The sequence below is a fragment of the Chelonia mydas genome, chromosome 28 (assembly GCF_015237465.2).
Source record: "Chelonia mydas isolate rCheMyd1 chromosome 28, rCheMyd1.pri.v2, whole genome shotgun sequence".
Lineage (NCBI taxonomy): Eukaryota > Metazoa > Chordata > Testudines > Cheloniidae > Chelonia > Chelonia mydas.
Window position 1 is genome coordinate 5,394,646 of NC_051268.2, and position 27,495 is coordinate 5,422,140.

General features: G+C 48.0%; 2 protein-coding genes and 2 non-coding genes across 14 annotated transcripts in view; 1 reads left to right on the forward strand and 3 right to left on the reverse strand.

Moving 5' to 3' along the window:
• LOC102943236 (zinc finger protein 883) overlaps nucleotides 1-27,495 on the forward strand; it is a 2,438,435-nt gene that overhangs the window by 1,965,194 nt on the left and 445,746 nt on the right. The gene's annotated exons all lie outside the window — the stretch shown is intronic.
• LOC119564595 (zinc finger protein 883) overlaps nucleotides 1-27,495 on the reverse strand; it is a 1,467,279-nt gene that overhangs the window by 1,082,994 nt on the left and 356,790 nt on the right. The gene's annotated exons all lie outside the window — the stretch shown is intronic.
• On the reverse strand, nucleotides 16,163-16,234 carry TRNAE-CUC. The gene has a single exon. It is a non-coding gene; the product is annotated as a tRNA-Glu (tRNA).
• Nucleotides 26,543-26,615, reverse strand: TRNAM-CAU. The gene has a single exon. It is a non-coding gene; the product is annotated as a tRNA-Met (tRNA).

The following is a 27,495-nucleotide window of genomic DNA, read 5'->3' on the forward strand; positions in this document are numbered from 1 at the left end:
TCATTGGGTGATTCCTAGTCCTTGTGTTATGAGAAGGAGTAATTAACACTTCCTTATCTACTTTCTCCACAGCAGTCTTGATTTTATCGAACTCTCTCATATCCCCCCTTTGCCTCTTTTCCAAGCTGAAAAGTCCCAGTCTTTTTAATCTTTCCCCATACAGAAGAGTTTCATACCTGTAACCATACCATATCTTTTTTTGAGATGGGGCAACCACATCTGCATGCAGTATTCGAGATGTGGGTGTACCATGGGTTTATATAGAGGCGATATGATATTTTCTGTCTTATTATCTATCCATTTCAGAATGATTCCCAACGTTCTCTTTGCTTTTTGACTGCCGTGGCACACTGAGTTGATGTTTTCAGAGAACTGTGCACAGTGACTCCAAGATCCCTCTGTTGAGTGGAAACAGCTCATTTAGACCCCATCATTTTATATGTGTAGTTGGGATTATGTTTTCCAGTGGGCTGCAATATGGTGCTATCCTGACATCTAGTACTGCTGAGATCCTGCATTCAGTGATATCCCTGCCCTTCCTGTTCCCATTCTCATAAAACAAGAAGAGCATCCAAATGCGTGTTTACCTTCATTCCCTCAGCGGTCCTCATGGGAATCCCTGATCGGTTCCAAAGTGTATTAAAACCTTTCTTAAAGGGTTACCTCTTGGTGGTTATCAGGTCCTGTGAGTTTGTAGCCCAGAAAGACCCCCCTCAGTCAGCTCAAACTCAGCTGTTTATCCCCCCAAAGTCTGTCGTCTTCAGTCTCCTGAATGAGGGGAAATCCATCACTACCCCTTTCTGCGTTGGGTAAAGCTTCAAAAGGTGGAGCTCTGCATAACTAACCTTGAGATCTGGCATTCATCACCCCGTAGTGATACCAGCTTGCACAGGAAACCCATCCCGCAGCCCTTCCTGGTATCATCTGGCGCATCTCGGCATCATAGTCTGTGAAGAATTCATGCTTTCAAGGGCTGGCTTAGATATACAGATAACAGTCATAATTAGGGCAAGAGTTTGCAGGCAATGAAAACAGAGTAATTGAGAAACGTGAGCAATATCTAATCCTTTACAGCCTGAAAGTGCCGTGGGGGGAGGGGACAGGAGCCAGCTGTGTGGGGGAGGTGGGGCCCAGACACTGGGCATTGAGAGCCTAGAGCCAGCTGTGCGCTGGAGAGACGGGGCATGAACCAGCTGTGTGCAGGGGAGATGAGCAGGGGAGAGGTGCTGTGGACACGGCCGCGAGCAGGTGTGAGTGCCGTCCTCTCTGCAGCATGATGAGAGAGCCTGGCGTCCCACTGCTGATCCCAGACGTGTATGAGGAGGGAAGAAATTGGCAGCAAGTCTCAACCGCAGCCAGCCTGTGCCCTGGGAGGAGTCGGGGGTCTCCAGGGAGAAATCTGGGGGGTTGTGACCCTGCATGCCCCACCCCCCCTCTGATCAGCAATTCCAGTTATTAACGGTGATTCCAGAAACGAAGAGTAATTTTGGGAAAAAATGCAGTCCTAGCAACAATTTCCAGAAAACACTGGCCCTAGTCGTAACATTAAATCCGATAGTCTCAAGATATAGGCCTGTGTTGATCAGATCTGTCGCTCTGCCTTCACGGAGTTCACTCTGCTGGTGGGTTCTACCCCTTCCCCCATTCTGTGTCTGCCTTGTCTATTTACATTGAAACTTCTTCAGGGCACGGGCCACCAACGCTTCTCGGTTTGTACTGTGCCTAGCAAAATGAGGACCCACTGTTAGTTGGCCCTTAGGCACTAAGGTAATGAATATGATTTATAATAATCATCTCCTGGCACTTTGAGCCAAGGAAGCCGGCCTTGGGATATTACTACTTAAAAATGAGCTGGGCTTAAAAGCATGGAATATTCTTTGTGACAAATATCCCACAAATTCCACTGACCTCCCTTGGTTTCTTTGCCTTGAGCAGGGTTTCCAGTTTCCAGAACTGATGTGATCTCGCAGCTGGAACGAGGGGAGGAGCCGTGGGTCCCAGACCTTCATGGCTCTGAGAAAAAAGTGCTCCCGAGAGCTGCCTGCACAGGTGAGGCATTGGTTAAACCAACCCCAAAACTGTCGGTGAATACAGAAAACATTTGGGATGCCCTACAAAGACCTTGTGAGCTCTCCAAGTTCAGGAGTGTTCCCTGCAGATGGGGAATCATTAGGCAGAGGTCACTCATGGCTTCCCACCTATCCTGACTGACAACTGGCAGCAGGTCCCTCCCCAATCTCGCTGACCCCTGAGATTTCTTCTGAGATACGGACCCAGAACTGATCCCTTCCTTTCTCTCCTCTGGGGAAGGTTTAAGGGAAAATCAGCTCCTGATAGGTTTGATCTCTCCTGTACACATTTTGGTTTCTTCATCCCTTTTTCCATTCTTCTCTCTGAGATTTCCTTTCTCTCTGGCACAGGCAGAGATTTACGTCTGGATTCTCTCTGTCTCCCATCAGATGTTGGGATGGTGAGTGAAAACGAGGAGGAACCCCAGCAGGAAGATGCTGAGCGAGTAGAAGCACATGGGATGTTCTCAGGAAGGTCCAAAGCGAATGATTTTGGGAGCTGTGCACGCCCAGAAAAAACAAAAGCCTGTGAGAGTCAGCAGAGGCCAGAGGAAAACTTCAGTAGCCAGTCAGACCTTCTTGCACATGAGAGAATGAACTTGGAAGGAACACGCTACACATGCCTCGAGTGTGGGAAAAGCTTCAAAGGGAGCTCTGACCTTCTCACACATCAGAGAATCCACACGGGTGAGAAACCTTACGCATGCAGTGTGTGTGGGAAATGCTTCAAGCGGAGCTCACACCTCATTGCACATAAGAGAATCCACATAGATGAGAAACCTTATGGCTGCCCTGAGTGTGGGAAACACTTCAAGCAGAGCTCACACCTTATTACACATCGGAAAATCCACACGGGTGAGAAACCTTATGGATGCCCTGAGTGTGGGAAACACTTCATTGACAGTTCATCCCTCCTCTCACATCAGCGAATCCACACAGAAGAGAGGCCCTACACATGCTCTGAGTGTGGGAAAAGCTTCAGTTATAGCTCAGCCCTTACTGTGCATCAGCGAATCCACAAGGGTGAGAAACCTTATGGATGCCCTGAGTGTGGGAAATGGTTCATTGATAGCTCAGCCCTCATCACACATCAGCGAATCCACACAGGAGAGAGGCCCTACACATGCTCTGAGTGTGGGAAAAGCTTCAATCGGAGCTCAAACCTGATCACACATCAGCGAATCCACACGGGAGACGCACCCTACACATGCTCTGAGTGTGGGGAACGCTTCCGTTATAGCTCAGCCCTTAGCACACATCAGAGAATCCACACCGGTGAGAGACCCTACATATGCTCTGAGTGCGGGAAAAGCTTCAATCAGAGCTCTACCCTAATCACACATCAGAGAACGCACACAGGAGAGACCCCCTACGTGTGCTCTGAGTGCGGGAAAAGCTTTAATCAGAGCTCTGTACTGAGCACACATAGAAGAATCCACACGGGTGAGAAACCTTATGGATGCTCTGAGTGTGGGAAACACTTCAATCGGAGCTCATACCTTATCATACATCGGAGAATCCATACGGGTGAGAAACCTTATGGATGCCGTGAGTGTGGCAAACACTTCAATCAAAGCTCAGCCCTTATGACACATCAGCGAATCCACACAGGAGAGAGGCCCTACACATGTTCTGAGTGTGGGAAAAGCTTCAAGCAGAGCTCAACCCTTATTAGACATCAGAAAATCCACATGGGAGTGATCTGTAACAAATGCCTTGACTAGGGCTGGCCAAAGGTGTTTTTTTTTTTTTTTTAAATCACATTTGCTAATGCCCACTCAGTGATCTGTGCCCCATCTTCACCGTGGTTACTCAGCTCCCGCAGATGAGTTGCCTGCTCCTGCCTTTTGCAGCTCACCCTTCTTTGGGGTCAGTCCTGTGATCTTTTCTATCAACTCCTTTCCTTTTGAGTCGAAGGAGCGTGTGTCCCTCCAGCCAGGAATGTTCATCAGCTCCGGGTGGGGGAGAGAGGTTTGTTCCCAACAAGCTACACTGAGGCAAAAACTACCCGTGCCGTACATCCACTAGGACTGCACATGGCGTTGGCTGCTCAAGTCAGTGATCTTGGTGTAAAAGCACAACTACAGTTGTTCGTGCAGATGCAGCCGAGGTGCAGTGGTTGGCATTAGCTTTCCCCTTGTACCTGACCTAAACTCCATCACTTTTCCTAGTCTAAACAAACCCTGAGCATCCTGGTTATACTGTTCCCCCATTTCAAAGCAAGTGTGAGGCATCAAGTTCCCCCACCAGGAACATATTGTTTCATTCCCAGTTGTCACAGTTCATCAGAGTGCTGTAGCTTCAGGTTTTCCTGAAGGCAGATATTTTTACTACCGTTTTCCTCCCTTAAAATATTTTGAAGTATAGCAAAGAGCAGGAATAGGGAAGGGCTAGGGAAAAATGTCTTTTCCCCTCTGTAACAACAGAAGAACATCGGGTAAATCAGAGGGATTCTCCATCGCCATCCCAATCCCCCTGTTGTTCAATTGGTAAGGTCAATATTTCCCAAACGGGCTGGGAAGAGGATTCTCTAGTAAATGATTTGGAACTAAGCAAAACACCATTCATTTGCCTCCCAAAGCAGTTGTGGCCCATGCCCTGCAGGAGGTTGCTCCTGAAGATCTCCCCTTCCTAATCAGGTGCATGTTGCCTATTATTTGGGAAATGCAATCCCTTCCTCGGTAGAGATGGGAAAAATGGAAGTGACATTTCTGTTCAGCTCACTCCTGGGAGATGCTGTAAATGTGTAGGAAATGAAATCCATAAGGAATGTGATGGAGCTGCAGAAAGACACCTATTTTGAGTAGATACCTGACATTTGGTGTCTTACAGGGTTTCTAAGCCGCACCTGAATTTAGTCCCTTATTTAAATCTGTGCCACCAGATTAAAGAAACAAAAGGGAATGTTTGGGGGAGTTATACCTCACTATCGCTACTGGTATGTTGTGTGGTTGGTGAAGAATTCTACGCCAGAGAAGTGTAAAATTGCTACAACTCAGGTCAAAGATATGACAAGAACTCAGGTAGAAATGACAGGTACGAGTGGTTGATTTTCACCCCAGAGATGGACGCTCTGGTGACCTGTGGCCGAGGTAAACTGTTTTTAGAACGCTGCTCCCTAGTGAAGTGGCATTGCTCACACTTCTAAAGGATGCCATGATGAAACTGGGAACAACTGTCTTTTACCATTTGGATCCAAAGTTTCCTGAAGCACAGAGAGAAACAGCTGATTCCTTCAGAGCCATCCCATGCCTATGGGTCCCAAATTGGCTGCCTTGCTGGACAAGAAGCACTTCCGTGTTGGTTAAATGATGGTAGCCAATGAGGGAATGTAACAGATTCCAAGTTCAGACTGCAGGATACATGAATGCTGAGTCCAGAGTCTGTGGTTTGGTCTCTTAGTTTTGCTCTTGAGTCTAATGCATTTGTCTCACTTCTCCGCCTCCTGCTACTCTGAAAGATTAGAAAGTGTGAAAGTAGAGCACAGGTGGTTTTTCTCATGATGCAGCCTTCCCACGTAGTGTGAGACCCCTTCCACCCACACTTCTGGGAGAAGACCCAGGGAGAAATGAACCCTCAGAAATGGAAGGCTCCTAGGTTACGGTAGAATGTGACTTCACACAGAGCTCACTGGGTGAAAATGGGAATTAAGAGAAAACTGCCCTAAAGGTTTATAGTTTGTAATCTTTGAATAAATTGTTACCAGCAACAAGAAAATTACACGTGAAGTTTATTAGTGTAACGTAAGAGGCTGATTCTGTGATCACTTTCGGTGTTACAGTATAATTCAGGTTTTCTTCTAGCCCCCTCCTACAAAATAGCAAATGGTGGCTAATCCTGCAATTAAAACCTGACTCCAAAGGAATGAGAGTGGGGGAACATGTGAGAGAAATAGCATGTACGAGAATAGAGACCCAGTATAGACTGGAATGATTTCTATTTCAAATGGAATTTATTTGGATAAATTTTAAAATAAATCTTCTGTTGGGAGGAAAATTACTTGAGACAAGATGTGGAACCTTTTCCCCAGTGAGAGGGGAACAGCCAGAGAGTTCCCCAGGGCTCTTGTTCGCAAAGCAAAGATGTCACCTTAGGCAGGAGATGTCAAGATGTACAATGGTGATGGGCGTGTGATGGGAGCTTTTCTGGGTGGTTGTTATTGTTTGGTTGTTTTTTTTCATGTAATTTTTGTTTTGTTTTTGCAACCAGTTATTTTTATAGGTGCTGAGGCCCCTTCTCCTTTTGAGCACAGCTCTCTAACCCTCAGGCCTGGCTCTGGAAACCTCAGAACCGGCTTTGTGTTTCTTTCATGTTTGCTATCTTTGGGGTTCGCACATCCACACGACATGCGGTTCACAGCAACGGATACTTTGAGAAACCTGCTGGGTGAAGCGGGCCTTTTCCAAACTGACATTGGCCCAAATTCTGCCTCAATTCAGCTGGATTGGGACACGTCTGTGTCAAAGGAGTGGTTCACACCTGATTTGCCCAGAGACCTCAGGGGAGGGGTGGTAAGATATAGGATAAGTAGGAATTGACAACAATGAGGTTAAATATAAAGGTGAAAGACCCTCACCTTGCAGGTCAACAAGCCTGTTCTGTTCATTCCCTCCAATGCATCTGGCACTGGTCACTCTCAGGTAGCACACTGGGCTTGTTGGACCCTTGGTCTGACCCAGTCTATGACCAGTCTTGCGTTCTTATGTTCTGTAAGCCCTCTACGGCCTTGTCTACACTGGCAAGTTTCTGCACAGGAAAGCAGCTTTCTGCGGTGCAACTCCCGAGGTGCACACACAGATTTCCTGATGCATGATAGAAAGGGGCCATGACAGGGACACACTGCAGTGCAGGGTCAAAGTGAAGGAGCTGTGGCCCGCCTACCACAAGGTGCAGGAGGCAAACGGCTGCTCCATATTGGGGGCTAACTAACCCCAGCATCACAGCAAGAATCTACCTAGCCCCTGGAGAAAAAATATAAATGAGAGTCAAAGACACCCCCACATGGCCTGTCTCATCCCCAATCTCAACACCTGGAAGATTGTCTGGAAGACTCAGAATTTGAACTGCGGAGATTGGTCCCAGGCTGAGAGGGAATTCAGTCTGTGTATTAAGAACTCAACATTGCCTGGAGCAACCAGTGAGTGAGAAAAGCTGTTTCATCCAATTCTTGCTTAGTATATTCAAATTAGAGTTCAGACTGAGAGTCTATTTCCATTTGTTATGTAACCACTTTTGACCTCTGTGACCAACACTTATACTCAGTTAAAATCTAACTTTCTGTACTTAATAAACTTATTTTAATAATTTATACTTACTCCTGAGTTTGTCCAAAGTGCTTGGGAAAGTTGCTCACATGACAAAGGCTGGTGCATGTCTGCTTTATTTTTGATGAAGTGGCAAACTAATTAATGAGCTTACACGTTTCAAGAGAAGGCCGTGAGCCGTGTAAGATGGTACATTTCTGAGGTGCAAGGCTGAGAGCTGGGGAGATATGCTGGTGTCTCTGTATAATAGAGGAGTGGCTTATAGAGCATTCATGCAACTTAGTTGGGTGCTTTGCTGCATGTTGTTGGCCAAATGATCATAGAATCCTAGGATATCGGGGTTGAAACAGACCTCAGGAGGTATCTAGTCCAACCCCCTGACCAGAGGAGGACCAATCCCCAACGAAATCATCCCAGCCAGGGCTTTGTCAAGCCTGACCTTAAAAACTTCTAAGGAAGGAGATTCCACCACCTCCCTAGGTAACGCATTCCAGTGTTTCACCACCCTCCTAGTGAAAAAGTTTTTCCTAATATCCAACCTAATTCTCCCCCACTGCAACTTGACCATTACTCCTTGTCCTGTCATCTGCTATCACTGAGAATAGTCTAGATCTATCCTCTTTGGATCCACCTTTCAGGTAGTTAAAAGCAGCTATCAAATCCCCCCTCATTCTTCTCTTCCGTAGACTAAACAATCCCAGTTCCCTCAACCTCTCCTCATAAGGCATGTGTTCCAGACCCCTAATCATTTTTGTTGCCCTTCGCTGGACTCTCTCCAATTTCTTCACATCCTTCTTGTAGTGTGGGGCCCAAAACTGGACACAGTACTCCACATGAGGCCTCACCAATGTCGAATAGAGGGGAACAATCACGTCCCTCGATCTGCTGGCAATGCCCCTACTTATACAGCCCAAAATGCCATTGGCCTTCTTGGCAACAAGGGCACACTGTTGACTCATATCCAACTTCTTCTCCACTGTCAACACTAGGTCCTTCTCTGCAGAACTGCTGCCGAGCCATTCGGTCCCTAGTCTGTAGTGGTGCCTGGGATTCTTCCGTCCTAAGTGCAGGACTCTGCACTTGTCCTTGTTCAACCTCATCAGATTTCTTTTGGCCCAATCCTCCAATTTGTCTAGGGCCCTCTGTATCCTATCCCTACCCTCCAGCGTATCTACCTCTCCTCCCAGTTTAGTGTCATCCACAAACTTGCTGAGGGTGCAATCCACACCATCCTCCAGATCATTTATGACGATATTGAACAAAACCGGCCCCAGGACCAACCCTTGGGGCACTCCACTTGATACCGGCTGCCAACTAAAAATGGAGCCATTGATCACTACCCGTTGAGCCCGACAATCTAGCCAACTTTCTACCCACCTTGTAGTGCATCCATCCAGCTCATACTTCTTTAACTTGCTGACAAGAATACGGTTGGAGACCGTGTCAAAAGCTTTGCTAAAGTCAAGGAACAACATGTCCGCTGCTTTCCTCATGTCCAAAGAGCCAGTTATCTCGTCATAGAAGGCAATTAGATTAGTCAGGCATGACTTGCCCTTGGTGAATCCATGCTGACTGTTCCTGATCACTTTCCTCTCCTCTAAGTGCTTCAGAATTGATTCCTTGAGGACCTGCTCCATGATTTTTCCGGGGACTGAGGTGAGGCTGACTGGCCTGTAGTTCCCAGGATCCTCCTTCTTCCCTTTTTTAAAGATTGGCACTACATTAGCCTTTTTCCAGTCATCCGGGACTTCCCCCGATCGCCATGAGTTTTCAAAGATAATGGCCAATGGCTCTGCAATCACAGCCGCCAATTCCTTTAGCACTCTCGGATGCAACGCATCCGGCCCCATGGACTTGTGCTCATCCAGCTTTTCTAAATAGTCCCGAACCACCTCTTTCTTCACAGAGGGCTGGTCACCTCCTCCCCATACTGTGCTGCCAAGTGCAGCAGTCTGGGAGCTGACCTTGTGAAGACAGAGGCAAAAAAAGCATTGAGTACATTAGCTTTTTCCACATCCTCTGTCACTAGGTTGCCTCCCTCATTCAGTAAGGGGCCCACACTTTCCTTGGCTTTCTTCTTGTTGCCAACATACCTGAAGAAACCCTTCTTGTTACTCTTAACATCTCTCGCTAGCTACAACTCCAGGTGTGATTTAGCCTTTTTGATTTCATTCCTACATGCCCGAGCAATATTTTTATACTCATCCCTGGTCATTTGTCCAGTCTTCCACCTCTTGTAAGCCTCTTTTTTGTGTTTAAGATCAGCAAGGATTTCACTGTTAAGCCAAGCTGGTCGCCTGCCATATTTACTATTCTTTCTACACGTCAGGATGGTTTGTCCCTGTAACCACAATAAGGATTCTGTAAAATACAGCCAGCTCTCCTGGACTCCTTTCCCCCTCATGTTATTCTCCCAGGGGATCCTGCCCATCACTTCCCTGAGGGAGTCAAAGTCTGCTTTTCTGAAGTCCAGAGTCCGTATTCTGCTGCTTTCCTTTCCTCCTTGTGTCAGGATCCTGAACTCGACCATCTCATGGTCACTGCCTCCCAGGTTCCCATCCACTTTTGCTTCCCCTACTAATTCTTCCCTCTTTGTGAGCAGCAGGTCAAGAAGAGCTCTGCCCCTAGTTGGTTCCTCCAGCACTTGCACCAGGAAATTGTCCCCTACAGTTTCCAAAAACTTCCTGGATTGTCTGTGCACCGCTGTATTGCTCTCCCAGCAGATATCAGGATGATTGAAGTCGCCCATGAGAACCAGGGCGTGCGATCTAGTAGCTTCTGCGAGTTGCCGGAAGAAAGCCTCGTCCACCTCATCCCCCTGGTCCGGTGGTCTATAGGAGACTCCCACCACGACATCACCCTTGTTGCTCACGCTTCTAAACTTAATCCAGAGACTCTCAGGTTTTTCTGCAGTTTCATACTTGAGCTCTGAGCAGTCATACTGCTCCCTTATATACAGTGCAACTCCCCCACCTTTTCTGGCCTCCCTGTCCTTCCTGAACAGTTTATATCCATCCATGACAGTACTCCAGTCATGTGAGTTATCCCACCAAGTCTCTGTTATTCCAATCACATCCTAATTCCTTGACTTTGCCAGGACTTCCAGTTCTCCCTGCTTGTTTCCCAGGCTTCGTGCATTTATGTATAGGCACTTGAGATAACCCGCTGATCGCCCCTCTTTCTCAGTATGAGGCAGGAGCCCTCCTCTCTCACGCACCCCTGCTCGTGCTTCCTCCCGGTATCCCACTTCCCCACTTACCTCAGGGCTTTGGTCTCCTTCCCCTGGTGAACCTAGTTTAAAGCCCTCCTCACTAGGTTAGCCAGCCTGCTTGTGAAGATGCTCTTCCCTCTCTTCGTTAGGTGGAGCCCGTCTCTGCCTAGCACTCCTCCTTCTTGGAACACCATCCCATGGTCAAAGAATCCAAAGCCTTCTCTCCAACACCACCTGTGTAGCCATTCGTTGACTTCCACAATTCGACGGTCTCTACCCTGGCCTTTTCCTTCCACGGGGAGGATGTATGAGAACACCACTTGCACCTCAAACTCCTTTATCCTTCTTCCCAGGGCCTCGTAGTCCGCAGTGATCTGCTCAAGGTGATTCTTGGCAGTATCATTCGTGCCCACGTGGAGAAGCAGGAAGGGGTAGCGATCCGAGGGCTGGATGAGTCTCGGCAGTCTCTCCGTCGTATCGTGAATCTTAGCTCCTGGCAAGCAGCAGACTTCTCGGTTTTCCCGGTTGGGATGGCAGATAGATGACTCAGTCCCCCTGAGGAGAGAGTCCCCGACCACCACCACCTGCCTCCTTCTCTTGGGAGCGGTGGTCGTGGAACCCCCAACCCTAGGACAGTGCATCTCATGCCTTCCAATTGGCGGAGTCTCCTTCTGCTCCCTTCCCTCAGACGTATCATCTGGTCCACTCTCCGCATTAGTACCTGTGGAGAGAACATGAAAACGGTTACTTACCTGTACCGGCGTTGCTGGTACATGGACGTTCCCCTTTTTTCTTCTGGAAGTCACATGATGCCAAATTTCTTCACCATCCTCCTGTCCCCGCTGCGCAGCCTGCTCTGAATCTTCAGAACCTTGTGCCCGTAGAAGCATATCCTGACGTCTGTCCAGGAAATCTTCAGTTTCTCTTATGCAACGCAGGGTCGATACCTGTTGCTCCAGACCTTGAACCTTCTCTTCCAATATGGAGACCAGCTTGCACTTTGTACAGACAAAGTCGCTTCTGTCCTGTCTTGAAAGGTCATCTGTTAACTCTGCTTTTGACTTCAAACCCTGTTGTGCCAAATCATCTTTCACCACCCCTAACTAATTTACAACCCTTCAGCAGCCCTTGCTGGAGCAGCACCAAACTTGAAAGATTCCTGGCAGCTTCCTGTAATGCTACCCTCACTTCGAACCTCTCACAAGCGGACTGAAGTGTCTCCTTTCCCTGGAAGGCATTCAGTCCCCATGGGCAGGGACCTTCTTCCACTAGCCATACACCAAGGAGGGTGGGCTCCTCAGCCACCGCCCATCCCTCTGGGTCTCCTAACACTTTCTCCATTTCCTTTTTCATCTCATCCCAGGGTGACCCCTGCACCTGGTATGGGCCCTGGTTCTTCCTTATCCATTTACCCAAAAAATCCTTTACCCTGGCTTGCCAGAACCCGCTACTGCCATCACGAGAGTTCGCGAGACCCCCTCCAAGCAGCTGTGCAGACTGTTGGGTAGGGGGGCTTACAGGCTGCCACTCACCTATCCCATGCGATGCATCCGAGTCAGTCACCGGCACCACGATGTTAGGGGGCTTACCTGTGCTACTCAACTCCAGCTCCATTATTCACGTAGCTGGAGTAGACATACCTTAGGTTGAGTTCCAGTGGGGTCTACACCTTACTCTTGTCATTGGGGTTAGAGAACAGGGGTCCATTGGAGAGCAATCTGCAGGGTCTTTACTAGACCCGCTAACTCAACCACTGGTGGATCGATCTCAGAGCGTCGATCCCTGCTGTAGTGTAAACCTTCCATTGTCACACACAACCTTATTCCCTTGAGCACAATCCAGCCCTACCCCACCCCTCTCCCCCCTACACTCCATTGGATACAGCCTCTCGGTGACTCACCAAGATGGGGGCTTGTCTCTGCATCTCCCCAGCAGGGGAGCAGAGAGCCTAAAGCGCCGCGGGAGACAAATGGAGCTCAGCAGGAATGGAAGAGGCTTTCCTCCTCTTCTTAAAAGTCTCCTTAACCTCACCAATGAGAAGTTCCAGCACTGGGTGGGTTCAAAGCACCAACCGTCCTATCAGCAGCTGAAGGCAGGTCCCAGGTCTATCAGACAGAAGGATACCACCCAGCTCACTTGCATGTGGCCTTTAGCGTGGATTCATTTTGGCTTATACACCCCTCACCCCCATCTGGGCTGCAGCGGTGCAATGGGTTAGCTCCTAGTACTTAGAGAGGAGCGATGCTGAGGTTGTGAGTTCAAGCATCAGCTTTCTTTAAGCAATGGCTTCTGCCATGCATCTTGCCCGGCGGAAAATACAATTCCGGCTCAGAAGACACCCGGGTTCTCTTCGTCTGCAGAGTGCAGGGCAGATTGCACAGATCTACAAGGCTCCATTCTCCACCCGCACCCTGTGTCAGGAGGCATCAAGCAGAGCCCAGAGCACTGCCCATCCTCTGATTCTTGAGCCCCTGACTTCCCCCTCAACCTTTGCTCCCCAAACCACCTTCCTGCACTCCCTCTGGGCTGTGAGACTCAAACCCTGCCTGGCTTTCGATGTGTTCATGTGGTTTTTGTCTGTCGGGTTGATGAGCATGGGGGTCCTGTGTGATTTCTGTGGATGGCTTGCATAGTTTTGTGTGCGTGTGTCTGATTTTTGCCGGCAAATTGTTTTTTGCTTCGTATTCTTTTGGAATGTGGTTTTTGTGCTTTCGTCTTGTGTGCTTTTTCTGTATGTTTCGTGTGTGGATTTGTTCTTTGTATGTTTTGTGTGGCTTTCCCTTATGTGCATATGTCTCTGTGTGCTGTGTGGGTTTGTGTGAGGGTCTGGTTTTTTGTGTGTGGGTCTGGTTTGGTTAATGGTCTGGTTTTTTGTGTTTTTTGTGTGTGAGTCTGGTTTGGTTAATGGTCTGGTTTTTTGTGTTTTTTGTGTGTGGGTCTGGTTTGGTTAATGCCTGCATGGTCCTGTGCAGTGTGTGGTTTTCTCTTTCTCTCTCTGTGTTTCTCTCTCTGTTTGTATCTTCATGTGTAAATTCACTGGAATGTTTAAAAAGATCCACAGCTTTGCCTATTTTCACCAGGAATTTTTCTCAATCAACAAATTCTCACTTGTTCCCTACCTAAGTGTTCACTCTTGGATGGCATCAAATTAACCTATGAAATTCTGAACTGAAACCTCACCTGCTTTTCAGCGATTCTTCCTTGGACTCAGAGGATCAAGAGCTGGAAAATTCACCTAATTCAGTTTAAAGGCAAAGCTTCACTGAGAGTTGACATTCCAAGCCCTTGTTTACAAAATGAGAAAAAGAGCCAGGGGAAGCGCTTCCTTTTGGTTCACAGAATAAAGCATTTGTCATTTAAGGGTTTGTTTCCCATATTTTAAAACCACAAGGGGTCTTCGTAAACACCCAGTCTGACCTCCTGTCTAGCACGGGCCCGAAACCTGCCCCCGAAGAATTCCTTTTCAACTAGAACAGATCCATTTAAAAAAAATAGATCCAATTTTGATTTGAAAGTTTCCAGGAATGGAGAATCCACCAGGATTCTGGGTAAGATTTTCAATGGTTAATTGCCTTCCCTGTCAGAAAGCACGCCTTATTTCCAATCTGAATGTGTCTAGCTTCACTTCCAGCCATTGGCTCACATTATACATTGTCTGTTAGATTGAAGAGCCTGTTAGTAAGTATTGTTCCCCATGTAGGTACTTAGGGAGTGAGATCGTCATCCCCTAAACCTTTTCTGAGCTCTTTGTGACTATCACAGCAAGGCGGGGTTTTTAAGCCTTTCATCCTTCTCATGGCTCTTCTTTCTCCTCTCAAATGTTTCATCCTCCTTCTTGAACTGGGGACCTCAGAACTGGATGAAGTGGGCACAACAAATACAGAGGTAAAATGACCTAGCTGAGATCCCGCTGTTGCTGTATACGTGGCTGACATTCCTTGTTCCTAGATGTACACACTTCCATTTAGCCTTAGCCGCAGGAAATAGTCATCAGCACCACCTCAGCTCTCTGTTCTGAGATTTACTTCTCAGTCCCTAGATGTCAAAATATCTCCTTAGGATCCTAGATGGCTGTCCTCCGCCGGCTGGATCAGATGTTCCTGCTTCCCCTCAGAAATCTCCAGATGATCCGTGTTCTCCAGAGCTTACCCTCCCAGACAGGACTGAACAACCTTAGCTTAGAACTAGACCACCCGTGACCTCAACTAGGTGCCCTGAATGCACCACCTTTGAATTCCCTCCAACTTCTATCATAGAAATGCAAAGCAGTTGGTGTTGTAATGTTACAGGAGAGGTTGAAATGAGGCTATTTCTCAGGTAGAAGGCAATGATTGTGTCAGGAAGGGGATTTCAACGCCCACCTCCATATGGAGCCCAGAACACAAATGATGGAAAGACACAGGCTTCAGTTTGACACGTTAGACCACTCGGCCAGCCTGTCACTGTTAGTCAAGCCACTTATCAATCTCAGTTTTCTTTAACTTGTTGTGAACTTTCCAGGGAGGCGGAGATGGCAGATCTCTTTCAACTTCTAGAGACTTTCTAAAGCACAACCGATTTTTATATGTCATCTCCCTGCTCCCTTTTTAAGGGAATAGAAGATGGTTGCTACCATTCTGAGAAAGTAATGTTGAACCTCAAACTCCTGCATGGTGGGCCAGACGCCCAAGCAACCAGCACCCACAACTTCTACCACCTTTTGTTTTCAAAATAGCTCAGCCCTCAGTGTGTTGAGCCTTTCTGAAAATCTGGCCAAAATGTTTATTGCCCAAATGGGAGCTGAGTTCACCTGAAAATCTGGCTCTAGGGGTGGGGGTGAGACCTTCTGAAAATTCTGGCCCATGTGTCTGGAAGCTCGAAGAACCTTCAGAACTTTTATCGTGTGCTAGAACCTGATGAGAAAACCTTCCTTCTGTCGAACTCAGCAGAGATTTTCTCATTGACTTACAATCACAATGTTTCATCTTGTGATACCCAGATTTAGGTATCAACAAAATGCATTGATTGTATTTTTACAAGCAGTGTGAAACAAACACCCCTAGTTGGGCAGAGGGATAGAAGTAGGTCTGCCACTAAACCACATTGCCTTTCATCAGTAGCTACCTGAGCAAGGTAGTAACCAGTGGCCAACAGGTGAAAGGCCCATCGTCTATGCTTAGAACACGACAGCAGGTAGACCTCAGGAATGGAAGAGGCTAATGGTCAGTTTTGCCGAGATGGTTACTTCCAAAGACTGGTATATAGAGTGGGATGAAAGGTTTTTGCGTGAATATTTTATTTGCTGCAATAATTTGGTTGACCCAAAATGATTTTTTGGTTTTGTTTCAGCAAGAAAACTGACATCTTGGGTCAACCTGAGTGTCTATTACTGTTGTTATAACATTGGTTAGGCTAGCTAGCAAGGGGGAACAAGAATTTGCACCTATTTGTGGACATCGAGGTGCACAGTGGAAACATGTCCACATTCTGCTCCTAGTCAGTGGGAAGCTTTGATTTTGATATGGTCTCCAAAGCCCTTGCCAAGATCACGTAGAAGATGGGGGAGTCAGGGAAAAACCCTCAATTTGTTAAAATTGCAAGTGAAGAATAAATTAAGGTGTTTTGATATAAAGTCACTTTTCCCTGACTGGGAATTGAACCCAGGCCGTGGCGGTGAGAGCGCCAAATCCTAACCACTAGACCACCAGGGAGAGGATGGGGCTGTTGTTCTTCTCAGCTGTGCTGCACTTCCTTAGGCTATTTTCTGTCCAATTTCTGAAGCTGCTCCTTTGTCCATTCCCTGAGCGGCTAAGAGCAGAGCGGGCAGGAACCCCTGTGCTCAGGGTCACAACCTGAGCCCAACCCAAGCCACTGAAACAAACTCAAATGATGTGTCAGCTTCCTCCACTAGGATCACAGAGCAACAGAGAGAAAACCCAGGAGGAACAATCCTCCTCTGCCTTCATTGACCCCATTGCAACCCTCTCAGCAGCCGACCTGGGCCTTCTTCTGGGAAGGACATTGAGCTGATAGGAACTTTGGCATAGAGAGCAAGGGAGGGAGTTTGCTCCCCCTCATTGTGACCTGATTGCATCTGACTCCATGTAACGGGGCTCTGAGCTTTGCCACCTTCTGAATTCTGTGTCCTCAACAAGCAGCCAAAGTGCGGAACCCCCTGGACCCTTTTGCTGGGAGCATGGGGATTGCACAAGAGCTGCAAACCCTTTTTACCTCTCCTTCTCCTCCTCCACTTCCCTGGACTTTCCCCACCAATGGTTTCACCAGACTCTGGAGGAATCTAAGTCCCTGCAGGTTTCCCTCACCCACCTTGTAAGGCAAACAGTGATTCCCTTCTCTGACACTCCTAGGGCCACATTTTCTTTGAGGAGCTTCTCCCCAGGGGGTCTGATGTCCTGCAAAAATGCAAAATCACTTACCGTGGAATTCTCTCCCCAGAACATCTGAGACAATATTGACTGAAACAACTGAACTAACTGTGATCATCTTCCCTTCCTTCAGTTACTTTGGGTTCTGCTGTTGTTCACCATTTCTGAGTGGAGATTTTAAATCACGGCTGTTTCTTTGTTAGCATGTCATGGGCTATTATCAGCAGGAGGAAAAATCACTTTTTGTAGTGGTAATCAGGGTGGAACATTTCAAACAGTTCTTTGTGAGTTCAATCCTTGAGGGGGCCATTTAGGCATCTGGGGCAAAAATTGGGGATTGGTCCTGCCTTGAGCAGTGGATTGGACTAGATGACCTCCTGAGGTCCCTTCCAACTCTGTGATTCTCTGAAAGGACATGTCAGAGGGCAGGGGACTTGACAAAGCCCTGGCTGGGATGATTTAGTTGGGGTTGGTCCTGCTTTGAGCAGGGGGTTGGACTAGATGACCTCCTGAGGTCCCTTCCAACCCTGATCTTCTATGATTTTAAGGCAACCCCCATCTTTTCATGGACTCTGTATATATATCTTCCTGCTGTATTTTCCACTCCATGCATGTGATGAAGTGGGTTTTAGCCCACGAAAGATTACGCCTAAATAAATTTGTTAGTCTCCAAGGTGCCACAAGTCCTCCTCATTGTTTTTGCTGATACAGACTAACACGGCTACCACTCTGAAAGGAAATCAGTGTTATTTCAAAGGAAATGTGATGTTGTCTGTTAAAAGGCTGGCTTCGAAATTTCCATTTGTTATCTTCTCAATCCTCACACCCCGACCCTGCCTAGACAGGAAAGGAGGGGAAATGTGATCATCAGTCAATAGAGATTTCTGACATGAAAAGGGGACATGAGGCTGTTTGCAGTTAGCTCAAAAGAAATGAAAGAGGGGGAAACTCCTCTCTGGGAGCTAAATCTGCAGGACAAAAGGTTGGGATTCTTCGAGGCTCATATTTGTTATGTAGCTGGCAATCTCCAAACTTATGGTCTATTCCTTCCCTCAAAATTCAGGGTAATCCCCACCTTCCAACCCTAAAGTTTCATGAAAGGAAAAAATAATGAGGAAGAAAGCTTGATAAAGGACTTGGAGTGAATGAAAAGACAAAGAATCAGAAGCAAAAGAAGACACTGTTTCTGCCCGATGACCCGGAGGCCTTTCATGCCTGAGGCGAATGTGGTAATAACCTACACTGCAAAAACCAGTCGTGGCGAGCTTTTGGCCTGTTTAGTGGAGCTTTCTCAGTAGCCACTGCGTCAGCTATTTCAGCGTTTCTCTTTGAAGAACAGGAACACAAAGAACACCAATGGCTTCTTTTTTACCTCAAATATCCATCAGAAATGCTACGATAGCTCCTTCAGTTTCCCCTTCTCACCAGGAGACAAAACACAGGAAAGCTCCAAACCAAGAAAGCTCACTTTCACTTCCCTTTCCCATAGGCATTTCCCTGCCAGCTCCCTGGCACAGCAATACAAGACACAAGAAATGCAGGAAAATAAAGCTGAGTGAAGGAAACCTGCAGGTACTTCGATCCCTCCAGCGTCAGAGGAAACCATTTGTGGGGAAGGGTCCGGCTTACCGAGGAGGACAAAGAGATGAAACATGGACTCGCCGATGCTGTGCAAAACATCATGATCCCAGAGCCCATGTGACGCGAGGGTCAGCACTTTGGCTGCTTCCTGCCTGCGCAGAGGTGACAAACTGGGGGCAGCCAAAGCTGGGAAACCTGATTATAGACACTGAGTCAGAATGCTATCTGCTCACGTCAAGTGGAAGCAAATCCCCTCCCTGGCTTTCTATGCCAAAATTATAATCAGCGGAGTGGTTTCCCTGGACAAGCCACTAGGTAGGCGGAAGAAGAAGCGGAGAGGGATGCGGTGGGGTAAATGAAAGCAGAGGAGGATTGTTCCTCTTTTGTGTTGCTCTTGGGATTCTGATGGAGGAACCTAAAGCATAATTTGAGCTTGTTTCAACGCTTTTGCTTGAGCTCAGGTTATGAGCACAGGGGTTCCTTCACTCTCTGTTCTTGTCCCCTCTGAAATGGGGAATGGACCATTTCCTAAACTGGAGAGCAAGTAGCCTTAGAAAGCATAGAGGAGCTGAACCAAAAAAACCCTACATTGCCCCCCCTTATGGTCTACTGCAGGGGTAGTCAACTATTTTTTGTCAAGGTCCAAATTTCTCGGTCAAGTTATAATCAAGGTCCAGACTCCAGAGAAAATCATTTTAAAAAATCGTAATAATAAGTAAATAAAAAGATTTCAGGGTCCATTAAAAATTTCTGGCTGTCTAGAGTTGGCCCGTGGTACACCTGTTGAGTCCCCTTGGTCTCCTGGTTAGGACTCTCATTGATGCTGCCTTGGTTCCATCCTCGGTCAGGGAAAGAAATGGGGGAGAACTGGCTGACTCCAGCTGCCCATCTCTATTCACTTGTGTGCCGAATTGAATGAATCTCTTTGGATACACAGCAATCGTGAAGCATAAATCCTCTTCAGTGGATATACTGGAAGCGATATTGTCTAAATAACACCTGGCTTTTTTCAAAACCAGCAATAGCCACAAGAGGTCCCAGAATGGTCTGAGATTGGCTCTAGCTGACAAAGGGGCCCATTTTTCAGCTAGGAATTAAACTTCTTTGTTCCATTTTCTCTGCTTTGAGTCTCTTTCCGCTTTTCTCAGGTAGTGTGGCGAGCAAACGCGCAGGTGGGGAGATAATAATTTTCACTGAGCCAGCTTCTGTTGGGGACAAAGACAAGCTTTTCTGGGACCTGCATGGCTATAACTACATAGCAAATGCTCATAAGACATTAATTAGTTCTTCTTTCACACTCGAACGCATCACTTTTGATGTGACACCAAGAAATTATTTATTAGCCCGTATAACCGTTTCTTCTCCACATGTTGAGATTATCTTTCGGCTGTAATGCCATCACGTATTAAAATTCCAAATGGCCAATTAGCAAGCACCAGAATAAAGAACAGACAATTATTAATCTGCCTCACCCCTAGCCCTGCCCAGGATCTCTGCATTGGTTTAGGAAATATTTTTACATAGATATTTGCGAATTGGGAAGTTTTAAATTGTGTCAGCTTCCATCTAGAAAGAGAGAGTGGTAAGCTAAATTGCTCCAACACAGATTTCCCCATCTATGTGAGAGAAAGAAAGAATTAGAAAGAAATAAGGAAAGTGAATCCAAGATAAATGATTCTGACCTTTCCTTTGAAATGCTCTTTGCAATAAATCTGTGAATATTCCCATAAGTAAACTCCTGTAAGTGACAGAAAGGAGGGCATGAGAAAAGGCTGTCAATGTTGTGTTAAAGTTTAATTCATGAGCAAAATTGTGTGGCCATTAAATTACAACCCTAAAATATGGTAAAAGGAAAGAAAAAGGAACAAAAAGTGTGGGAAATACGGGTATATTTCAGCAAAGGGCTTGGAATGGAGGAAGACCAAAACTGATCAGCTGAGGGAAAAGGCACTGTTTCTGCCTACTTTTAAGCCAGGGATATTTTGCGTGTCAAGCAAACATGATAACCACCACACTACACTACAATCCACGACAGAAACCAATTGTGTCCAGCTTTGGATGTCCCCTTCTAAGGCTTTCTCAGTTGCCAGTGTATATCTGCTCCCTCAGTGCCCCTTTGAAGAACAGGACAACAAAGAACTTACTTTCCAAACTCAGACGGGCATCAGAAAAGCTGCAATGTCTCATCCAATTTGCACATCTCACAATGAGGCCAAAAGGCAGGCAAATCTCGTAAGCAAGAAACCTCACATCCACTCCACTCCTCCATGGACATTTCCCTGCCAGCTCCTCGGGAGCAACCAACAAGACAAGAAAGCAAAATGCAGGAAAATCAAGGGCACGTTTCCCACCACAGGTTTCACTGACTGCAAAGGGTCATCTAGAAATGTTTTGCCTTTTCATACCTGAAGACTTGGTTATTCTCTCCTTCCCTGAACTGGAATGGAAAGCAAGGAGATAGGGGTGAGAACAAGCACTCCTAAGCAAAGGAAACAAGGCACCCAGCACAGGGGCTATAACCCATCACCTGGAGAGGAAAACCTGGGCTACACTACACAGTTAGGCCCGCCGACAGCATTTTAGGTTGTCCTAATTACCTCACGGTGCACACTGCAGCCTTGTCCCATCTATGGAAGTGCCCTGCTACACCCACATAGTAACTCCAGCTCCTCAAGAGGCACGGGGATTACGCTGGGGTCGTTAGGACAACACAGTGTCTGTGTAGACACTGCCTTACTCACAGGGGCTGCTGGCTGTCTTGGCAATTTCCTGGCTTCCGGCTGGCTCCCTTCATGGCTGCCCTCCGCTCCCTGATCCCAGCGGGGCTGCACCTGCCTGGCTCCTCGCGGGGCTGCTGCACGAAAGCTCCCGGGTCCCAGCGCAGGGAGCCGAGAAGCCTGGGCACTTGGCCCCCGCCCCCACGCCTGGCTGGGAGCAGGCAGGCAAGAAGCCCAGGTGGCCAGCTCCCACTCCAGGGAGGAGGTGGGGAGTCAAGAGCCCAGGGGGCAGCTGCGAGGAGTGAAAAGCCCCGTTTCTCAGCCCCCCTGTGCTGTCCCTCTTCATTCGGTGGAAGCACTCCTGGTGAAGACACACACCGCCGACAGAAGGAGGGGAGTGGGGACAAACTCAAATTAAGCTTCCGCTTCCTCCATCAGGATCACGACAGCAACGGAAAGAAAACTCAAGAGGAACAAGCCTCCTCTGCTTTCATGCGCCCCATCACAACCCTCCCTGCTTCGTTTTCTGCCTGCCTTTCCTTTCGAAACTGCAACGGCTGCTACAGAAAACAATCATGTCTCTGAATTCACAGCAGCATCCTGAGGATGATAAAAGTATGAAGAAATTCATGGTCCTTTATGACATAATAATAATTAATAATAATAATTAATACATTATTTGTATTGTAAGATTAATCTTTCCGTTTTGCAGATTCAGCTCCACATTGATTCTTGTTGCTCGTTGCAATGTATCTATCTATCTAGGTAACAGTATTTGCCGTTGTTTCAGGTGGGGCACTCAGCGTGTTACGTTTTTCTGACAATCTGTGTCTCGAAAATTCTAGCCAATATGCTGGAAGTTCCAAGAACCATCAAATTATGAAGGAATTCGAGGTCCTTTTTTATATTACCATTTATCAGTAGTTATTATTTGTAGAGCAAAGATTAATCTTTCGTTTTTTTAGATCCAGCTCTACGCTGATTCTTGTTGCTATTTGCCATGTATCTGTAGCTATCTAGCTATAAAGGCAACCGGTTTTTGCTCTTGTTTCTTTGTATTTGTACACTGCAATCTTTACAGCCCAAGCCGCATGACCCTGATTAATGTGACACCAGCCAGCCGTGGGTGATTCATTGCACTGTAGACGTATCCTAAGGTTATGTCTGCACAGCGATTAAAACACCTGGGGCACCTATCTCAGAGCCCGGGGCAGCTGACTCAGGCTTCTGGGGCTGGGGCTGCAGGGCTATAAAATGACAGTGGAGACAGATGGGCTTGAGCCCAATCTCTGAGACCCCACGGGGGGTGAGGGTTTCCGAACCCAGGCTTCAGCAGGAACACCAGTATCTGCACCCCAGTTTTGAGCCCCACAGCTTGAGCTCCAGGAGCCCACGTCAGGTGACCCAAGCCAGCCCTGCTGCCATCTTTATCCCGGGAGAGAGGGACTCTACGGGGACGTCTCCATTGCAGGGTCAGCCCAGGGGTGGCAGGCTGTGCTCAAAGCAGCACCCTGGAAGCCCCATAGTCACCACTCTCATAGAATTAAGGTAGGATTTGTACAAAGTCGGCCTGGCGAGCTATCATTGTAAAAGTCGTGATCTGTTGAAGGCTAATACCTGGGTGGATGGTGTGTGCTAGCCTTGTCTGGGAAGTGGTGGAGTTTTGCTCTGGGTGCGTTACTGAAATATGTGATGAGGCTGGGAAATGGCCACCGCCAGCCTTTCCGGTGAGACGCTGGAGAAGCCAGACTCGCTGCTGGCCAAGTAAAGGTATCCACGCTCCCAAGGACTCTCCCAGGAACCATGTACAATGCGGACTCCTCCGAGACAGCCCGGAGACAATGGACACTGCTTGACTAACATCAAAGCAGAGGAACTTCCTAGCAAGTTGGAAGAAAATATGAAAGAGTGGAAGAGACGTCATGACTTGGCCTCTCTCCCCCACAACTCAACATCTGGCAACACTTCTGGAGGACAAAGACTGAACTGAAATAATTCAGAGATCAGAAGAGAATAATAATAATCCATTCAAATCAAAGTCCCCAAACAGACTAGTATTGGTTTCTCAGCAGAAAACTTTCTATTTGGGGATTTTGTTTCCCACTCAGACCTTGCCAAGGGAAGCAGAGAGAAAATCTTTGAGTTGCCTCCGCCAGAACAGCTTGGCCTAGACACGCTAGTTGTGGGTCACTGTCGTGGCCTTGCTGAGGACAGGGGCATTTTAATAATTTGGGGAGGTCTCAGGGTGTTTGGGGGAGATTATGAGGCTGTTACCTTTTGAGATAAAAGCTAAGAAATACAGAATGAGACAATTCTTTCATACATCTGGGCTTTAGACATATTTCATTTAAAGCAGGGGGTCTAACATGCTGTGAGAAAGTGGAAACTTTGGAAGCTCAAATAATTCAGTTTTTCTATGTCTTGTGCATGTGTAGATGGCACAACACGTTAATTTATAAGCACATCGTTCTTAACTTCGTTAAATATTATGTGGTGTATTAACTCTATCAAGGGGGTTGTACAATACAATGACTTTTCCATGCGTTGCCCAAAACATATTTTTAATATTATTTAAATGCACCGAACTCCTTGAACATAAAGTTGTTTATTTCATTCCTGTGAAGTGTGTTGGTAGCTCAGTTAATTGAGTTTATTGTCACTCTGTGTGTGTGTGTGAGGTACAACACAATAATTTAGTGATGCTGAAAACCTTCCCTTCTCCCTCCGGAACTGCTTTGGAATCACCTTCCCTTTGTAGATTAATCTACTCCTGTGTCTGTATGAGGAAAATATGGTTTCTATGAAAAAAACTCATTGTTTATTTAAAAGGACTGACACCAAATGGTCACACTATGGGGATACAACACCATGAATAAGAACAGGAGGACTTGTGGCACCTTAGAGACTAACAAATTTATTGGAGCATAAGCTTTCGTGAGCTACAGCTCACTTCATCGGATGCATGCAGTGGAAAATACAGTGGGGAGACTCCTATACACAGAGAACATGAAACAATGGGGGTTACCCTCCACACTGTAACCAGAGTGATCAGGTACGGTGAGCTATTACCAGGAGGAGAGCCGGGTGGGGTGGGGGAAACCTTTTGTAGTGATCATTGGAATTAATTTGCAAACTGGATACAGTTAACTTAGGCTTGACTAGAGACTGGGAGTGGATGGGTCATTACACAAAGTAAAACTATTTCCTCATGTTTATTTCCCGCCCCCACTGTTCTCACATGTTCTTGTCAACTGCTGGCAATGGCCGACCTTGATTACCACTGGAAATCCGAGAAAAAAGACGAGAGCAGAGTGGTTTCTAGACACCCTCCCATTAAACTAACACACATACACAGACTTTTCTAAGGCATTAACTTTTCCTTCTCCTTTATGATTCTTTAATGCATCTGGAAATACCAATTCCTAGAGGCCCCTTTCACAGAGCAAACAACCACAGAGCAATGAGAAAGCTGGGGGCTGCCAGGTTGTTGAGGGCAAGTCTTGAAAGGGATGCACAAACAATCCAGCTGGATCCCCGGCAGCCAGATGTGGGGATTAGCTGCCACAGCTGTGGCTGCTGCTCTGAGGAGAGCAGTATAAACTGTCTGCCTGTGGATGCAGCCCACCAGCTGGTTCTCCTGGGGCAGATGGTGAGTGGTTGGGCAGGGATGCTGCACCGGCTGGGGTCTGGAATATGAACAGGGGTCTAAGGAACCTGCCTTCAGAGGGGGTCAAGGATGCGGAGGCCATGGATTCTCTGCATCACTGTCATCAGGAGTCCAAGCTGCTTGGGGGTGAGCTTGTGGGCAATGGCCCAACTGGATTGTTTGTGCATCCCTTTCGCCACGTCCCTTGTGATCCACCAGGGCTTGCAGCACCATGGAAGAGTACCCCTTGCGGTTTATGTACTGGCCGCCCCGCTGTTCCGGGGCCAAGAGAGGGATATGCGTTATGTCTATCCCCCGCCGCAGTCAGGGAACCCCAGCGCATTAAAGCCATCCACAATGGTCTGCACATTTCCCAAAGTCACGACCTTTGATAGCAGCTGGTCAATGATTGTGTTGGCTACTTGGATCACAGCAGCCCCCACAGTAGATTTCCCCACTCCAAACTGATTCCCGACTGACCGGTAGCTGTCGGGCGTTGCAAGCTTCCACAGGGCTATGGCCACTCGCTTCCCAACTGTGAGGGCGGCTCTCATTTTGGTGTCTTTGCGCTTCAGGGCAGGGGGCAGCAAGCCGCAAAGCTCCATGAAAGTGGCCCTTACGCATACAAAAGTTTCTCAGCCACTGGGAATCATCCCACACCTGCAACACGATGCGGCCCCAGCAGTCTGTGCTTGTTTCCTGGGCCCCGAATCGGCGTGCCACTGCACGAACCTGGCCCAGCGCCACCGTGATCTCCCAATTGCCACATGCCGTGCCCTCTTTGTCCATGTCCTCATCAGTATAGTAATCGCGCCGTCGTCGCTTCCTCGCCCGGTTTTGCAGGGACTGCACATACTGCTGGATAACGCGAGAGGTATTTACAATGGTCAGAACTGCAGCGGAGATCTGAGCGGGCTCCATGGCGCCTGCACGGGTAATCCTGGAAAACGGGCGCGAAATGCAGGAGAGCAGAGTGGCAGCGGAAGAGGTGCTGTTTGGTTCGTGGTAGCCGAACAAAGGCGGGAAATGGTTGTCTTCTGTGGCTTTCACGGAGGCGGGAGCCCAGGACAGACAACCCGGAGAAGCGCGGAAGCGTGGCACCAGCGGGAGAGCAGAGTTGGCGGCGGAAGCGTTCGAAGAGGAAGAGGAAGAGTAGACAGTAGAGATTACATCGGAAGGGGAGAGGAAATGAGAGGCGGATTCATAGTTGCAGGAGAGCAAGCGGTGCGCCGTCTGCTGAAAGCAGGATGGCGTCTGCATGCCAAAAAGGCGTGAAACGATTGTCCGCCAGAGCTTCCCGATGACAAGCAGCAGAAACACCCGCAAGAATGGTTTTGCCCCATCGTGCACTGGGAGCGTTACCCAGAATTCCTATGGGCGGCGGGGACTGCGGGAACTGTGGGATGGCGACCCACGGTGCACCGCTCCGACATTCGATGCTAGCCTCGGTACTCTGGACGCACTCTGCCGAATTCACGCGCTTTAGTGGGGCACCGAAGCCTGAATATCTAAAACAGCTCCCGAAATTTCGAATCGAATAATTTTAAACTAATTTCGTACTGTAGACGTCCCCTTAGAAAAGTCTCTGGGTGTGTGTTAGAGGGATGGGGAGGTGTCTAGAAACCACTCAGCTCTAGTCCCTTTTCCATGATTTCCGTTAGAAAATCTGAAGCAGGGAGCAAGAAGAGTTGCCCTCTCTGAGGCTTGAACTCAGGACCTTCAGATCATGAGACTGACGCGCTGCCCACTGCGCTAAGAAGGCTGGAAGAGCTTTAGGCTCGGTGCTTATAGGACCCTCCTCCAGCAGGGACGGAGCCTGGCGTGTGCTGGAAGAAGCGGGGAGCTCTGGTGCCCACAGACCTGTCCTGGCAGCTTTCTCCGCAGCAAAGAAATCAATTCTCCCTGCCCCTCAGCAACCCACCCGGAGCTAGTGCCAGCAAGGGTGGGGGGTCCCAAGCTTTGCACCAACGTCCCCATTTTAGACCTTCCTCTCATGGCACTTTCCATGGGAATGAGGACAAGCAAGCTGGGGAAGCTACATGGGGTGATAGAAACCAGGGCTGCAGGGAAGGCTTGAACTCACAACCCCAGCAATATTGCCCTTTGCACTAACCACTTGCACCCCTGCAGGGGCTCCTTGGACAGCGTGGGGAAGTCGGCCGTGATCGGTCTCTGTGGTTCGCACCTTTGCCTGGCAATTGAAAGGCTGCCGGTTCAAACCTCACTCAAGCTGTGGCTTTCCAGCAATGAGACTCCAGTCCATTTTAACAGGAAGAAAATCTCCTCTATTCTGGTTTAGCCCCATTTGACTCCTTCTGACCGTCTTCTTCCTCCCCCATCAGTCCCTTTCCTTCCCCATTGGGGCCATGCAGAGGGGAGCCCCAGGCAGTCTCTGTCCCCGAGAGTCTGTATCCCATAAGGGGAGGGAGGGGTCGCTGTAAAGCATTGATAATGGGTAGGGGAGGGGTATGTGTGGTTAGGGGGAGAAAGGCTGGAGAACTGACAGTGGGGCCCACAGAGATTCCCCCACAGACTGGGGAGATCCCCGGCTGCCCACCATCACCCAGCTCTGGGAAGGACAACTTGGGATTGCTTGGGGAAGCCACCTTTAAAAACACGAGAGTACCATGCTAGTTACATTG